This window comes from Leptinotarsa decemlineata, unplaced genomic scaffold (genome assembly GCF_025532065.1).
Source record: "Leptinotarsa decemlineata unplaced genomic scaffold, Ldec_3_MD MMD2_tig00000035_RagTag_RagTag, whole genome shotgun sequence".
Taxonomy (NCBI): domain Eukaryota; kingdom Metazoa; phylum Arthropoda; class Insecta; order Coleoptera; family Chrysomelidae; genus Leptinotarsa; species Leptinotarsa decemlineata.
In genome coordinates this window covers 8,485,663-8,505,056 of record NW_027412540.1, presented here as the reverse complement: position 1 = coordinate 8,505,056, position 19,394 = coordinate 8,485,663, and the positions used below count along the sequence as shown (strand labels likewise).

Below are 19,394 nucleotides of genomic sequence, written 5' to 3'. Positions count from 1 at the left end.
TGCTGCCAGAGACTAATATTGCGATATGGCAAAATTATTGAAATTATAATATTCTTCAAAAATTAAGTTACCTGATTTTCATTAACAAGAGTGAAATGCAGACACTTTCCACCAGGTGAATTTTTCACGCGACTCATTTCTGTTGACCACATTTTTAATACATGTTACGAGTTGAAAATATGAAGGAAATTTGTCACGCGTTCCTATTCCTCCTTTGCAGGTAACCTATGTTAAACCGCTTATCGCGTGAATGAAACAATCAAGATTTATCCTGTTTTCGTTTGTTTTGTCGAGCTTTTGGATCATGCGCAAGCAGTGCTACCACCGTATTTCACCTGTCTAGTATCATGTGCTTCAAAGCTCGCAGATGTTCTAGTGCGCTGGAGTCGGTTGGTGATTACTAAAAGCTTCTCTAGATTACTCGGAAGCTTTTTCATTACGAGAGTTACGCGAACAGTGGGTTTTGACATTTGTTGATTATACAAAATTATTGAAGTTGAACATTTGCAAATGGACGAGTCAAAGGATAGTTTGAGTATAATAAAGAGGTTGAGAATAATTTGATTCGGCATATAGTTTCGATGAAATGTACTGCTAAAATATAAGTGACGATTGATGGCGATCATGAGTGAATGGTCATGAATAACTCGTGTAGATAAATTTAAGAGAATTTATTAGTATGTAAGTATGAAACAGTTATGATAGATGAATTATCCTTACTATTGTGCGTATTTATATAAAAAAAACTTTGAATATATCAGCATGAAATTTCAAAATCACATACTTCTGGGCAAACCATAAAATTCAACCCTGACGATTGCAACTCTTGAATTTTCAAATAGAAAAAAAAAAAGTTTGTGATACTTCATTCAGGAATCACACGTTGGAAGTTGAGACCTCGTTAGTCCTTAGCTCGCACAAGTTTCGACTTTTGAAAGTGGTCGTTCGTGGGGAGGTGGCGAAAACTGGTTAACGGAAAATAGATTTAAACAGATTTTTCAACATATTTTAAAAGTATAATCTATGCCTATTCAAGAACTTTGTTAGTTTGGAAAAATATTGTTTTCATAAATTTTTTTATACCAGTCTAATATTCAGCACGAATAACTAATCTCACGCCATCATATTTTTATGAGGACGTGTAAAAAATGCGGTATATGAAACTGAACCACTCGATTCAGCTGATTTAGAGAAAAGAAAATAGTTTGAAACTGAATGACTTTATAGTTGATAGTTTTTTCAATTGAAATTTCAGAGAACATGAATGAGTTCAGCATTATGAAAATCTACTATGTAGAAATTAGTTTCCTTTCAGATTACTACGTTATCTATCACTCAACGGATGTTGGCAATCAGCTGATTTTATTTGTCTGAATAATCATTTTTGAATTATGATTTGAAATCATAACGAGATGATGGTGACTCTGAGGACGGATTTTCAGGATGAGATGTAATTTTGAAATATAAAATTGATGTCTTACAGAAATTTTTCGTATGCATAATGATCGAAAAAATGCATTAATTTTATTTACTTCCATAGTGTGAGAAGTCCAATGAAATCTATGAATGAATCTATGAGTTTGATATGTATTCAAGATCATTGCTGTTAGTTGAGAAATTGAAAAACAACAAACTTCAAAGTGAATCTACAGTCTCGATTCTGGGTGTTTCTGTCAACAGCCTAGTTCATCTTTGATTGAATCCAATCGTTGATCATTTATATAATAAAATGTTTCTGGAAAAAGTGATTGAACATTTATCAATATTACCAAAAAATAATGATTTCTTCTACTGTGTAGGTATATGAAAAGAGAAAAATGTTTATAAATTACATTTCGGAATATTTATTTTTTTATACATATTATCTCTACTCGATACAGTTTTCTAACTCGATTTGATTTCATCGCAGTATTTCTTCATGGGAAGTCTCCTTTTTTTTCTGATTGATTCGGCCGTTACTTGATGAAGATCTTTAGTAATTTCATAAACTACAACTCACGATTTGATCTCCACAAACTTTATTTGATAAATATATCATATGTTTCGCTTATGCAGTAGCTTCTTCAACAGTGATTTGAATACTACAAGTTGCTTCTTACGCTAATATTTATATACCACAGATAACTACAATTGGGACTACCTTCATCAATTTACCTAAACCTCTACAATTCTCATATACCTGAGGTATATGTATACCTCATATACCTGAAGTATATGAGAATTGTAGTGGTATGATAACCTGAAGCATATTACCTCACTCCTAAAATAATAATAGTACTTCCCGGTTTTTTTAAGGCAACAAGTTCAATAATGGTGATCTATTCAAATTAAGTTGGTCATTCATTATGTTTCAATTTTTAAGTTTATTCATTTCCATTGCTTCCAAATAATTCAGTTGCAAACCTTTATTTTCTATGTGTGAAAAATCATTTTCTTCTTAAAGATTATTTGGATATGTTGAACTTGTTTTCTTATTTACATAGCTCATAAAATGTTCCTGGATTCGATTCCTAAATGTTCTGCCAGTTTAACCAATATAGGAAGGATGTCTCCTTCCCGCTTTCGAGGCTTTGTTCACGGGATGAAACTGTTACTAGTCAACATGTCTTTCAATGTATTTTTCACACACAAAAATTTTCTATTTATCAGTAACTTGTATTCAATAATTTTGCCTATCAGAAAAATAGCTAAGATATAAAACAATATTTATCTCGAAGTTTCGGAGGCCAAAATCTGCTTTCATCTTCAGAAATGAACAAAATTCAAATATATATGCTGTAATTCCATTGGTAGTAATTTGCCTTTCTGCACCTGAATAAATTTCTCCATTATAATTTTCATATTTTTCAGATTGTAAACGGTGAAAATACCCAAAAAGGTCGATAGAAAACAGATTTTCCTCCACAAAAAATGACTTTCGTTCAATAGCTATGAGTTTATATAAAACGAGATGATTTTTATTGTGGAACAAGAATTATTGACTTTATCTGAGGTATCGAGTTCAGTATGTTGACTTCCTGAACAAATGAAATCAAGAGGCAAAATTATGTTACTATAAAAAACATTACTCTTGATGATTTCGTCAATGAAAATGACTTCCTGGAAAAAAATGTAACTGGTTTGCAAAATATTTTATTCATTCCACAAAACATACATAGTTGTACGAATGAAATGATTCTTATTTTTGATCAATATTGCATCAACGGAAGTTTTGATATAGTTTTATTTACTTTACATAACATATGTGATGAAATTTATAACAATTGTATGTGCTGTGGATATAAGAGACGTCTGGTAACGAAGAATTCAGAATCATTTGTATCGTTCGTCACTCCAATTAATTCTATTTTGATTCCCTCTTGAATTTTCAAGAAATCATATTTTTGATCTGACCATTGAATAACAGGTAGATAAAGCAACTCGGGATCTTTCAACTACCTTTAATTGGCTATTATGGCTTCATTAGTGAATACTAAATTCAGTATTGAGTGAAAATGAAGCACGTTCGTAAAATTCATCCACTGAATGGCTTTCAATGCCATGAAAGGATTTAATTCTGAATCAAAATAAAAACTGTTGAATATATTAGACATTGAAAACGAGCTTTTCTACAATTAGAAGTGATTGCTATTTATTTCATTTCGTAATGGAGCTGAAATTGAATTATTTACTAACTGAAGCATTCCAATGAAAATATTTCGATATTGATGAAATGTAAACTAGAATATGCAAAAAATAAGTGGAAATGAACATTTCCATATCGCATCATCGATCGATGACATGATACAATGTATTTGCAGAAAAATGTTTGTAAAAATAACAGAGTTATTAAAATGAGAAAAACTTCATAATTATTTCGAGCTTAATTGAAGGCTTTGTCACACTCTTTCATTACTAGGATTTATTCATATTGAAATGATGTTGTTTTGTTTTCTCTGAGTCGGTGATCCGGGTTTTTTCTTTGATTATGATGGAGACATGTATTTTTCCTGTGACATTGGTAACCTGTACCGTATCGTCTTCGATGTAAAACTATAGTTTATTCTCTAAACACAATGATTCTTTCTCAACGGGCTGATTTGCATTATTTCCAAAATATTCTATAGTTACTGCATCCGGGGTTCGATTGTTCTTTCGAACCACCCTTATAAACGGGGGTGAGCTTGTTGACTTTCTACTTTAATGTTTCCCCTTCAGACAGGGTCATCATTTTACTTCAAAATGGTTCAATAAACTGAAACCAGTCCTAAAAAAGATAAATCGTAGTATAAATTATACAAAAGATATTTTCATAAAGTCAATATGAATTTCTACGAAATAAATAGATTATCAATCGAACAAGTCATCCTTTTTAACCGTATTTTCTTGCTTTGCGATGCAGTTTTCACACTAGTGCAACTATTAATACAGTAGGTGTGTATCTAGCCTCAGGACTTATTGCATCTCACTCTCTTCAAGATGCCGATGGTAGCTTGCATTTCTATGTATTCTACAAATTATTTTGGGGTTTGGTTATCCACATTGCATTGTATTGATGTTTAATAACCATCTTGCCTCCTCTTCAGTATGCTATGGGGTATTTTCGATATCTGTGCAGTACTGGGACTAGTACTACCTACCAGCTTGATGTCTTGAATTGTCAGCGGTACGTGGCCCAAGATTACAGGCCAACAAAGGAAGGCTTCAGTATTTGTCTTGTAGGTTCTCACTATAGCTGTCAGTACCGTTCTCATCGAGTCATGTGTTCTCACATCAAATTTTTAATATCCCTACAAGAATATCTAGGCGTTTTAGGTGTCCATAAGACAGATACATGAAACTGAACAGAAACTGAACCAAAGTTGAGCAACTCAGTTGAAATATTATAATATGTGGAGAAATTTCTCAAAATATAAAGCTTGAGAATGTTATATTTTGCATATGGTTTATCAGCCTGGGAGATGTCTGTAACTTTATGAATATTCTGAATTCATTACAGGGATGATCGGTTGAGGATTATGTAGTTATTCGCGAATTGAATTTTTAGTTTTTATCGACTTCCTTTGAGTATTTATATCTTCTATCTGAGAAATTAAAACAATTGTAATGAAGAAATTTATACACAGAAAGGGACTTTTTTTTACACACACATAATACAGGGTGTTCATGAAGCATGCGGCCAAAATTTAAGGGATCATTCCTTGAACTATTCTAAGGATATTTTGTTTTTTAAAGAAAAAAACAATCTCTTGATATAGTTATGAAATACGACGAATACTTCGGAAAAAGCCGATATTCCCTTTCGATATTAGTTAATCATCTCTTACAAAATTATTAGATGTATAATTTCAACAATTTTAATCAAAAAAATCTGTCATGAATGAATGAGAACATGAAGTTGAGTTTGTTCGATATCTTCTGAATTTCAAATAATATTTGGAATAATCCATTCTTGAAAATATAATGAAATTGTATTGATCATTGAATAACAAGAGGTCCTCATTTATTCATATTCGAAGTTCTGTTTTGGACCCATTTGAAGGATCAATCATTTAGAAACCTTTCTGAACAACTATAATTCTATTCCAGCCATATGAGAACAGAAAAAATCCTGTTGAGAAGTTTTTTCACCAACTTTGTTCATGTGAGTATACAGTGTTACCATTAGAGTGCGCACCATATGGGAAACTTTTTTTTTCGAAAAGTTTCAATGAAGTTTAACTTTGGCACTTGTTTGTGCTTTAAATTTAACTTGAAATGATGCGGCCAACTGCGACTTACTGAGGTTCAGTGTTTGTCAAAGTCAACTTTCATTTTGAAAAAAATAAAAAAAGTGCATTTCTAGATCGAATTTAACAAAAAGTTACTTGAAAAAGTTGTGTCTACGGCAATTTTATATCCATTTGTCAAATTTTATGCAACTAGGATGAAGTTAACGTTTTGTTTATTTTTGACAGATATCCCCTTTATTTTAAAAAACAAGTTCGGTTATTTGTCATGAATTCGTGTTTACATAACAAACTCATCATGTAGTTTAACTTTTCTGATACATTTTTACTTATACGGACATTTTTAGAGAGGAATTGAAAATTAGCTTAAAAAATTTTAACATGACTGCTGCAAAGTTTCAATCACTTGGCTATTTTCTTAAACAAACCTTTGATTTCGAAAAAGCAGAGGCAACTAAAAAAAAAATGCAAATAATTTCGATAGAACTATTATTATTATCATACATTTTAAACAACAATAATATTATAAAAAATACAAATGGGTACAAAAAATTACTTATATCAATAAGATCACATTTAGATCACTAAATGAGGTTGTCAAACACTCATAGCCTACATTTCAGTATGTCGTCCTCCACGTTCAATATAAATTATGGTCCTTCTACTGATATCTGTAACTGCATTTTCAATAAATCGGCGATTTATATTTGCACAGCATTCGTGAATGGTATTTTCCAGATGTTGTATGTCAGTTAATGGTCTACTTCGGTACACTTTTTGTTTCAGGTAACCCCACTAGAAAAAGTTTAAAGGCGTCAAGTCGGGTGATCTAGGCGGCCAATAATGTTCCCAGTTACGTCCAATAACTTTGCCTCTGAACATTTGTTGGAGGGACTGTTTTACAGCAACCGTGTGATTTATTGGTGCGCCATCAAGCTGATACCATAGGTCGTATTTAATATTTAAAGGCATATTATCTAAAACTTCACTAAACTCATTATTTAAAAAGTTGAGATAATCAACGGATGATAAATTTTTCCTAAAGAAAAATGGCCCAATTATTTGGTCGTTAAGTATCCCACACCATACATTAGTTTTGAAGGAATACTGATCACCACATTCAACTGTGAAATTGGGATTCTCTTGGGTCCACCATCGGCAATTTTGAGAACTCACCGTTCCATTTGAAGAGAACGTTGCCTCTCTCCTTGAAACCAGAATGATAACCCCAAACGGACATCAAAATCTCGTTCTTTTAATGTGTTAATAAATTTTGGTTCGTAAGGCCAAAATTTATTCTTTAATAAAAATTTTCTAACACTTTCTCTCTTGTAATCGGTATTTTTTAAAATATCGGTTATGCTCGTTTGCCCGTGTTCAAAATAACCTTTAAACAACTGTTAAGTTGAACTTTTTCGTCAAGACCTGCTTAAAAATTTTATTCGACGTGATTAAGCATCCTTACCGCCCTAGTTAGTGTTTATAAATAATCTGTAAATATTGAATATTGAAATTTTAATGTAATTTCAACTCTAGTAATTCTATTGACACTTATTGCAGTTTTTGAGTTGTGTCTGCTTTTTCAAAATTGAAGGTACTGACGTTTGTTTAAGAAAATAGCCAAGTGATTGAAACTTTGCACCAGTCATGTTAAATTTTTTTTAGCACATTTTCAATTTCCCTCTAATAATGTCCGTATGAGTAAATATTTATCTCAAAAGTTAAACTCCATGATGAGTTTGTTATGTATACATGAATTGATGACAATTAACCAAACTTGTTTTTTAAAATAAAGGGGATATCTGTCAAAAATAAGCAAAACGTTAACTTTATCCTAGTTGCATAAAATTTGGCATATGGATATAAAATTGTCGTAGACTCAACTTTTTCGAGTAACTTTTTCGATCAAGAAATGCACTTTTTCAATTTTTTTCAAAAAAAAAGTTGAATTTGGCAAACACTGAACGTCAGTGGGTCGCAGTTGGCCGCATCATTTTAAATTAAATTCAAAGCACAAACAAGTGCCGAAGTTAAACGTCATTGAAACTTTTCGAAAACAAAGTTTCTCATATGGTGCGCACTTTAATGGTGACACTGTATATTCATAGCTTCCCTTCTCTGGCCAACGTTTTCATTCCCTGAATTATGATTGGGCCCTGTGAGTTTTGATGTTCATGTCACTTTCACGAAAGGAATGAAGCGGAAAAAATGTTTCGGATTCCCAATACTTCGACCTATACGTTACTGTAAGTGATAACTACCGACAAATATAAACATTAAATGGAAGTAGGGAATTTGAACAACAGGTATAATTATGATACACAAACGATACTTCAAACACCATTGGAGTCTTGTGTTAGAGTGATTCCGGATACGTGGATGTTTGTATTTATAATGTCTTGATGCCACCCGATGCTGAGTCGTTCGTAAAATTTCCAGAGTAATAATGTACGGCTTTTTTCGAAAGTAGGTAATATCTATTATTCAGTACGAGAACGACTCTCAATCAATCTGAACTGACTTGTTTGCTATGTCAGGCTTTTGTAATAGTTGAAAACTTTTTTTATGGGAGTCAGTTTGCCGATATCGACAATATCTTTTTCATCTGCTAAAAAAGGAGAAAATTTTTGGAGTCATGAAGTTGGAAGCTCGCAAAGCAAATAAAACGGTAATCAAACGTTTAAATCATACAGGGCATATACTTTGAAGGAAAAAGTTTCAATAATCGAACACATTCATCTGTACAATGTGCTGTAGAACTGACTAGCTCATGAATCAATCGTTCAGGGAAGAAATAATGAAAGCTGGATTAATTAATCGTAAAACGTTCGAACACTCGACTCTTGCTTGGAAAGCATTCAGTTCATGTACTGCAATTTATCAACGGTCTTCGAACAATTCATCTCTTCTGACCCCAGTACAATCACGGTGTAATTTTAATGTCCCACGCGGTAGGATTAACCGGGCTTGTCGAAAATGAAATGGAATCGCAGAATATGTTGTGTTTCCAGATATATAACGAATTGACAATTTAAACTATCAGCTGAGTACTGGTCAGCGATATAAATGAATTATTATTTGAGGATTTGCAAAACAGACACACAGTAGGTATTCGGTATGTATTGTTGCAATTTGTGAAATTATAATTTTGAATTATCTTTTTGTGATTAACTGTTTGGAACCTTTGGTGTAGTAATGAATATTACTGGAGTTTTTTCCCAACACCAAACCGTTATTCCAACACCTCGACACGTGTTTCGATTACCAAGTGATCATCTTCAAGAAGAAATCAAACTAATCATAATTAAAAAGTTATTCTCATTTATGCCATAGATACATCTTCTGGGTACCTGCTTCTTTAGTGTCTTGAATTAATTTCACAATATCGCTTTATCTGCTATAGCCTTGAATTAATTTTACAATGTGTCCTTATGTAATAGACAGGTGAATCTAATAATAAAATTGAAATATTATTCTGACAAGCTACATAGAATTAATTTCACAATATTGCCGTATCTACTAGTCTTTTATTACTTTTACAATGTGTCAAGTGAATCTAATAATTGAAATACTATTTTAACAAGCTATATAGTATAATATCAGGTATTGGTCCACCATAGTTATTCACAAGATTATTATGTTCACTTATTTCTACACTCTCATAGCCATCTAGATGCCTGTTGTTATTAACTTGTCTAATATGAACGAAATACCGACTTTACAAAATGACAAAAATCCAAGATAAATAAATATATCTCAGTTCCATACCACCAATATATGAAGATTTTCAAGAAACTAGGTATGAAGGTGTCAAGCTTGGACGTCCAACAGGCAAAGTCGAGAATTCGAAAAAGTCTAGAATTTACGAAATTAAATGTAAGGACTGCGATGCAAAATATTATGGACAGACAAAAAGATCTATTGAAATGAGAAATAAAGAACACTTAGCACACTGAAAAATCAGTAGTCGCTCATCATATTTTGCAACAAAACCATTCCATAGACTTCAATTCATTAAGATTATTTAGACAAGTTTACAACAACAGGCATCTAGATGCCTATGAGAGTGTAGATATGAGTGAACATAATAATATTATGAATAAAGATGGTGAACCAATACTTAATAGTATACTATATAGCTTGTTAAAATATTATTTCAATCATTAGATTTACCTGACTATTACATTATGACACATTGTAAAATCGATTCACGACCAGTAGATGCGGCAATTTTGTGAAATTAATTTTATATAGCTTGTTAAAATAGTATTTCAATGTAATTATTAGATTCACCTGACAATAACATAAGGACACATTGTTAAATTAATTTAAGACTAGAAGATTTAACACACTTAAGACGCAGGTACCTAGAAAAGGTATCTATGGTATAAATAAGGATAACTTTGTAAGTACGATTAGTTTGATCTTCCACTTAAATATGATCACTTGGTGATCGAAACACGTGTTGAGGTGTTAAAATAACGGTTCGGTGTTGGGAAAAATCTCCAGTAATATTGAATCATCCTCATTAAAATTTCATTTCATATCAAACAAACACAACTGATACAAATCAGTAAATGTAATGGCTTTTCCCTGAATTTGATGAAATAATAGTGTCTACCGTTATAGTAGATAACATAGTAGAGATGCTTGTAATGAAAATAGCATTTTCTGTGTGGAAAGTAAAACTTTTCAGAAAATTACTACTTCAGGCTAGAAAACAAAATTAGTTGAATATGACCTCTGAATCTGACTTACTGAAAACACTATCACCACACCAGAACAAAAGTACTGATTCTCGGCATACGTTTTACTCACCAAGTTAGCATATTGACTTCCCATGATGCTAACTCACCCCACAAAGTGAGTGACATAACATGAGTGTCACTCAATACATTGCTGGTATCAGTATAGTGTTATATTGTTATTGTATTCTGTATTGCGTTTATATTTTGAAGACTTACCTGTTATGATACTTACTGACATAATATTTGAGGCTAACACATTGTGGCTACGTTACGTGGATGACGTCTGTGAACATGAAAGGGACGCTCTGAACCTTTTACTAGATCACTTGAATGCTCAACACCCAATAATCAAGTTCACCATGGGGACTGAGTAGGAACAGCGGATATCATTCCTAGATGTACGACATGGTGCTAGACTAACCCACAAAGTATACCGAAAAACTAAGCATATGGATAGGTACCTGCACGCACTATCCAACCACCATCCTAGCCAAAAGAAAGGAGTCATCTTCACTCTAACAGAACGCGCTCGAAGAATGTGTGGATCAGAACATCTAGAAGAAGAACTGGAATATCTTTAAATGACCTTGAGATCGAATGGATACAGTGTACCAGAGATCAACAAAGCCATGAAACTGAGTAAATTCACGGTTCAGATAATTGATCTATCTTATATCCTTAGGGTCACAGACAGAATTGGAAAATTATTGGGGAACTCCACATTAAAACCATTTCTAAACCCACCAGGGAAATACAACAAAGCCTCAAGTCGACAAAAGACAAAAAGGACCCACTTTCAGTAGCAGAGGTTTATCGCATACCGTGCACTTGTGGGTAGGTATTTATCAGAACCACCAAAAGATCCATGGGAACAAGGCTGAAGGAGCATGAAAGAAACTGCAGACTGACATGAATAATTTCAACAAAAAAAAATTGTGAACCTCAATTGAATCCTATTCTAAGAAGTTCAAGAATAGCAAACAGCATGACGGCAGGTAGAAAAGGGTCAACAAATGATATCGACAATTTACCAAATACAGGTACAGGTATTGTCACACCAGACTACCAGATTCAACATAAACACGCTTCATAGAATATACCTAAGGCTAGTACAGGTATCAGCACACCTGAGGAATCAACAACGTTACGCAACCGTAATATTCAGTCATCGGAGATATTAACTCAGGATGGATAAACCCCTGAAGAAACTAGCCACCTGAGCCAACGAAACGTCAGGAAGAAATTTAAAAAATCCACGGTCTTCAAACCGGAAAATAGTGACACGGTTTACCGGTTTTCTCAATGTGATTATTACGTAAACATTAGGAGAATGTTCGAAATGGGACTTGTCGCTATTTGAAATCGTCTAAAAGCCTGTTGTCATGTACCGGTGTCAAAAATTGGCATGTTGAGTAACATTACTTCAGAGGATCCGATTCTTCCTTCAAGATGAGTTGAATTTGGGGTATGTGGATATCATTATATTTCGAATCCTGTTAATTTAAGATTTGGCAAGTTACCAATCAATATAGGGAGAATTCAACAATACGATAGTTGAAGTCAACTTGTCAACGCAAAAACGGTTATTGAAACTTTGGAGATTACAGAAATCCAATATTAGGCTGCATGGAAGCATTTTTGTGAAATATATTTTCACCAAAGGAAATTGTGGAGAGTGACAAAAAACTCAAATTATGCCAAAAATTGTCTGAAACTAGAACAAATCAAAGAATAATGTTTTCTGTGACTAAGTGGGAACTGCAAATTGAAACATGATACAATTCCATACAAAGAATAATAATAATATATGTTCATTTTAACAAATTTTAATAAAATACAGGAGTATAACATTTACAGTATAGACAAAAGTACAGAACTACAATATAAACAAATGATGAGTATGGAAAAATAAACGAAGGGAACCTCAAAAAAGCTCGGGAAAGCTTGTCTTTGAGGTGTTTTAGCTTTACATTTGTAGTGATTTCAAACTTTCAGTAACTGGGTGAAGGGTCAATCACCAAGCACCAACGAATTGACGTTGTTAATTTTTGTCCGTATTTACACATACAGTGCTAGTCAAAAGTCCCCTCCCCCCCTCGTATCTTTGGAACGGGTATACTTATAATAATGAAATTTGGAGGGTAGAAATAAACGGATGTAGGCTTCTTAACTGGTCGTAACAGGTGACGCAATAGTCATAAATGACGTCACAAGGCCACTGTGACCAAAAATTTTTAAATGGGACCCTATGGCAAGTGACAGCTCGTTTGAAAGGTATTGAAAATACCTATTCAGTCATACCAATTTTGTTTGGGTTTCGGCTGATTTTGATTGATAAATTGAAGAAATACGAAAATTATAGTTTCGCATTTAATTAATAAAGATTTAAGAACCAGTTCTTATAATAAGTATTCAAAATGTGCTCCATCTACTTCCTGGCAGTAATGCATCCTATTGCTAAACTCTTGTCGTACTCGTCCCAGTGTGTCAGCGGAAATTGCCCTACATTCTTCAACAATTCCTTGTTTCAGAATGGCAATACTGTCAGGTGCTGTAGCGTTAACTTTAGATTTCAAGTACCCCCATAGAAAAAAATCTAATGGTGTAAGGTCCGGTGACCGAGCTGGCCATTCGATCGAACCTCGTCGTCCAATCCATCTACCACGATATTCTTTATCTAGGTAACGTCTTACTGCACCGTAATAGTGTGCAGGAGCACCATCTTGTTGAAACGTTATTTCCAAGTTGTCGAATTCATCTGGATTATCTTCTAGAATTTCAAGAATTAACGCCTCAATATCAGTTTGTAACATCTCCAGATACAATTCACCGGTTAAGTTAGCATTGAGAAAAAGAGGCCCAACTATGTGGGTTCCCAAAATACCTGCCCAAACATTTACTTTTTCTGGAAATTGAGTATGTTTTTCACGAAAGATGTGAGGATTTGTGTCACTCCAATACCTCACATTTTGAGTGTTAACATTTCCATTGAGAAAGAAAGTACTTTCGTCACTAAAACAAATTGTCTGTATGTAGCCTGGTTGTTGGTTCATTTTATCGGACATAGTTTCACAGAATTCTAGTCTTCGGTCGGGGTCATCATCTGAAAGTTGGTGCACCATTTTTAATTTGTATGGATGAAATTTGTTTTTAGCCAACACCCTATGTACTGTCCTTTGACTGACTTCACAGATAGACGCAACTTGGGCTGTGGAAGAAGTAAGGTTCACTACCATCTCTCCAAGTATGTCAATTTTTTTGTCATCACTAATTGTTGGTCGACCAGATCGTTTGGCATCTTGAACACTACCTGATGCTTCAAACTTCCGAAGAAGCTCCCTCAAATAAACCCTCGATATAGGGCGATCGGAGTACCTCTCATTAAACAGTCGTTTCGCTGCATGGAAATTGTTTCTACATTCACCAATTATTAAGATAGCTGCTACTTTGTCGGCTACAGTACGTACCATTTTGCCTATGTAAACACTTAAACATCTCGTTAAACAATAGCTCAGGTAAATTTTTAAGGTATAAACACTTTTGACAAGTAGATAATTCAAACACGGCAACCTTTTTGACAATGAACCAGAGGCGTACTTTAAAATCTTTATTAATTAAATACAAATAAACAATAATTTTCGTATTTCTTCAATTTATCAATCAAAATCAGCCGAAACCCAAACAAAATTGGTATGACTGAATAGGTATTTTCAATACCTTTCAAACGAGCTGTCACTTGCCATACGGTCCTATTTAAAATTTTTGGTCACAGTGGCCTTGTGACGTCATTTATGACTATTGCGTCACCTGTTGTGACCAGTTAAGAAGCCTACATCCGTTTATTTCCACCTTCCGAATTTCATTATTATAAGTATACCCGTTCCAAAGATACGAGAGGGGGAGGGGACTTTTGACTAGCACTGTATATACGCACACATATATACGCCCAAAACAAACTTATATACATAAAAATATCATAGATACTATTATATTTACTCATCGAGTTTATATATTTTCTGGGAAAATAGTGGCATGGATTGTGTGTCTCTCAGTTTTTTCTTGAAAGGACGAGAATGCAGGAAACTTTTCAGCGCTACTGGGATAATGTTTTGAAGTCTTGGTGCAATATACGCAAATTATCTCTGTCCAACTGCTTTTTTAGCTCGCGGTAAGTGTATCTTAAGTTCATTTCTAGTATTGTGGATATAATTGACGGTTTGTATGCTAAATTTTTATCGCTATAAAGCATTAGTATGTTTTTTGCATACAACTTTGTGATATCCATTACGTTCGCGTTTATAAATAATTGGTTGCTGGAATATATGGAAGGGACTCCCAATATAGCCTTCAATATTTGTTTTATAAGATTTCTAGAGGTAGGATTCCGTATTGCAGTAGAGACTCAACAAGAGCATGGTACAGTATTTTCAGTTTGGGGAAGGGAATAGAGTTCTTGAGCTGGTAAAACTTGTGAATGAAGGATCGTATTATCTTTGATAGTTCCGTGATATGAATTTTCCATTTCAAGAAACTATTAATATCGACTCCGAGATATTTTTCGTAGTGCAATTTTTTCATTTCCTATTCTGACGGTGAAGCTTGGCAAGTTCGATTCATAAGATGTGAAAGGCAGTATTTTAGTTTTTTTGAAATTGACAGTAAGTAGATCAAGTTTGAACCAACCAATAATTTTTTTAAGTCTTTTTCTACTTTGTCTGATAAGTCTTTTTCTGCTTCATCTGATAATTTGAATACAAATTTCGACAAACATGGTTGGTCGAACCTCTATTTGTTAAGGTTCAAAATATTTATAGCAATTTTCATGCATGTAGAACTTTATTGACACAACTATTTTACGAAAAACTCAGATAACCCATTTAGATACAATTTCAATTGCCAAAATCACTCTAATTCAGATGAAAAATGCAATATAATTCAAAATTAGATTAATTCCAAATTATTATACAACTTGTTATATACGAAGAAATTGATACGCCCATAGAAGCAAGTTTATTATGGGATAGTCTAATAAATGAAAAGTTTAATTTTGGCAAAAGTCTGCCAAGTTGTTACGATTCAAACAGTTATATTATCAAGATTTTAAACCTGTGATGAAAAATCTGCTCCCCATTTGGGAATTTATACGATTATCAATACCTATGGCGAAATTTCATTTCCGTTCGAAACTACAAGAATTGACCACGCAGTATATTTTTTGATTGGGGACCGGAAAACAAATGGTTGCAAAGTTTTCGAATGTTACATATGAGTATTTGTTTGCTCCAACACAGAAGCTACTCATCTGACATTAATAACTAACATGACAACTTAATGTTGTCTGACCAGACGACGCATCATTTTTTATATATTCTGATAATGGCAGTACATTCATAGAGGCAAAAATTCAGTACAACTTTGAATCAAATAGGAAACATTTTGAATTGATGGCCTTCATTTACGTTGCCTGAAGACCCTGACGATTCGTAACACATTACCTATCCCATTTCCTGAGCGGTTGTATGACTTCGCTTCGCTTTCGACTATGACGTCAAGGATGTAGCAGCGTTACGACTTTACCCAGCATTTTGGTTCTTGTTGAGAACAACCAACAGACCCCTATCAGGTGGATGTTAGTGAGGCAACGATGGAATATCTGGAGTGGCAAGGATTCTTGCTTCACCTGTACTCATCAAATGATCATTTAGACTTTTATGCTCGTCACCCTTGCAAACATACACTTATAGTGAAATATTCAACTCTATGTGCACTGCATATACAGTACAATACCATTCACATTTCTTCTGGGATTTGAAAATGGGAACAGGAAAGTATGACTGGATGAATTCTGATCTGGATTATATCATAAATCTATGACTTCGTTCAACTCAGAGGACTTTTCAGTAATAATTCCAACAAGTCTTGTAGGTTGAAACGTTTTCTTTCAGCAGTTGTATTATAAGTTTCCTTTTTCTTTCTTATATCGACGTAATTTTCAAAGATTTCGTTTTTATTCAGATTTATTTTCTGTTGTAATTCTATAATTTTGTTTGTGATGTTTTGAAAATAGTTAACTTTTGTAGCGTCCAAATACATTTTCTGATGGTAATGTTTCTTTATTTGTTAGTTATTGCAATTGGAGATGGTGCCATAAAACTGGCAAACTTAATAAAACTATTTTATTATGAAATCATGATAAATGAAAGTTTTTCACTACTTTTATTTGTATCTAACGTTACTGCAGTTTCGTTCTATAAACACATTTTCAAACTTATGATTGATTACATTACCCCTTATATAACGTCACTGTAGATAATAAAAGAGGTACTTGACTTAATTGAGTACCTGAATTAAGGAAACGTTCTTTCAGGAAGCTGAAGAGCCATACACAAATGATTCGACAAGGTATAGCATCGAAGTTTGATCCACAAACCCTCATGCCACACACGGTCAATGGCCTCAGAAATATCAAGCGTAACAGTTCTTGACTCTCCAGGTTTCTAGATTGCGTTGTTCAAAATACGGGTGACAGAGACCAAACATTGTTCAGCTAGTAAATTTGCTTTTTCTATGGCTGTTGTTGCAAGTGAACCATCCACTTGTGTTAGTGGTGAAATTGTGAATTTCGTCAAGCTTTGATTAACTACTTCAGCTATCGACCAGAAGGATCTAGATTCATTGGGATTGGCAAGCTTTATCCCTAATTCTCTAATAGTGAAGTTCATTCATCCTAAGTTCACAGCTGTTGCGAGAATACACAAACCTAGTTCGATTTTCGGCACTGGGATTTTTGATAAAACAAACTCTTCTTATTTTCTTCAAGATGGGGATGTTCGTATTTTACTGACTTGTAGATGACATTCAATTCAGGAAATTTTTTTGATATCCTTTATGAATCCTTCAAATCAGAGGTTCAAATTGTGAATTTGCCCAACTCTCATTGTCAAAATGAGTGAATTTAGTTTTTTTGGAGAACTGATTTCAAAGTGATAAAGAAAACTGACACATTTTGTGAAAATATGCAAAGCATCATCAATATTTTGAATTTTATATAAACTCTGCCAATTTTTTTAGCTTATTGCAGTCGAAAAATTTTCCACCTGCCATGCTTTATATGATCGTCCTTGATATGATCTTCTTTGCTGGAACGGTAGGTTGACGTGGATGGTTTGCCCCACTCACTCATTTGACCGCTGTGTAAACCGGTGGTTAGAACCGCAAGGTTCTATCCACCAACCCGTGTTAGGAATCACACGTTAGAAGGTAAGACCTCGTTAGTCTTTAGCTCGTACACGGACTATTTTTTGTGGTCGCTGATATGTTTGATATGTTGTGATTCGAAAGGGCATATATATTGTAACGACAAGGAGCCACACTGTCTGCTGCATAGTTGCTCATATCTAATCCTAAAGAACACTCAATGGCAACATTCAATTTGCCTCTGAATCTTTCCGTTGGAGAGAATCTTTTTAAATGAATTACTGAAATACGGGAAAACTTAGGGATCGGTAGTGCATTTTCTTCTTTCCTGGCACTTCGAACAAGTTGGTTTTTCATCTCCATCCAGGGTTTTCTCTCTTGTGAAGAAATGATATGATATTTGAATTTCCTTTCATTATGTTTATGTTCTACGGTTTTCCACTCTGCCTGCATGTTATTACCTAATTTTGCAATTATCTTATCGCAACTGATGTTTACATATATTTCGTTAACAACCGAGCAACATCCTTTTTGTTAACTGAAAATTCCCACAGCTGTTTTCAGAAGAAGTCGTATCGTTTTTTGCATCTAGCTATTTTTTGTTCTATGCCTTTGATTCTGTACCAGATACTGGACTGAGTTTCGTTTTATTTTGTTTTTATAAAAATTATAAATTGTCTTGAACTGGAACTGATTAAACTCTCATTAACTTCCCTTCTACTTGTGAACTGAAAATTTCTATTCATGTCAAATGTTTGTTACACTACATTATTCATTGATTAGGCAATTACGTAGTTTATCAACATTGAAAATGAGCAAGTGATTCGTCTTTTGTATATTATTTCGTGGATGTTAATTTGATGTATACATTTATATTCATAGTTGGTGAGAATAGGTGTTCCTCAAGTTGAAAGTGACAATCTTCAGAAACAATTTTTTTTGAAGTACCATTTTTTGAACGATTCTCTGTATACTATAATCACTTCAAATCCGGAAAAATCGAAAGCTAATTACGAATACACGAAACTGTTGAGATTTCTGTTACAAATTCACCAGTAAACAGCTCATAGAACAAAAATGCGGCATATACATCGATTCAATAGACAAAATAATTGTTCTGACTTTCTGGTTCAATCTTTATTCGGGTTGATCATTGCTTTCTATTATTTTTTTTTGATTATACATTTTTATTCCTTACTGAAAGGAATGAACATTGTTTTTTTGTCACATTCATGGTTGTGTTCACATCTGGGAAAATATGCGACACAAGCTTTGCTTAGAACTGAACATCACCACTTATTTATTATTATTTATTTATTTTAATTTATTATTATTTTATTTATTTTAATTTACTGTAATTATTATTAAAGAGTTGCTAACATCTATTATAGACAAGAATATGTATCAGAATTGAATAAATTGCTTGATTGATTGATTGAGATGAAATGAATAAAATAATGTTTTTTCTGGGTAGGATTTTGTTATATTTCCCTGTAAAATATGCAAGGTCTCTCTGCTTGCAGGGTCCGAACAACAGGTCCGAACTTCAAATGTCATATTTTTCCTTTAGCAACAACTTACCTGTATTAGGATATTATTTGATTGAAATTTCATCTCTTCAAGGGAGTTCTTTCACAGCTGGTTTTAAAGATATTATCGAATAAAAAAATTTCAGTATTCAACGTTTAGTGATGAGATATCGTAATCTTTCCTTTTTGATATTTTTTATTCGTCTTTTTGA

At 33.4% G+C, this 19,394-nt stretch overlaps 1 protein-coding gene across 2 annotated transcripts in view; it reads left to right on the top strand.

The window, feature by feature from the left end:
- The first annotated feature begins 391 nt into the window (after positions 1-391).
- Positions 392-19,394, top strand: part of LOC111513699 (uncharacterized) — a 121,621-nt gene continuing 102,618 nt past the window's right edge. For both annotated transcript variants that reach the window (XR_012464688.1, XM_074171825.1), the window contains exon 1: positions 392-681. The gene's annotated coding sequence lies outside the window, so the exon portion shown is untranslated. The remainder of the gene's footprint in view (positions 682-19,394) is intronic.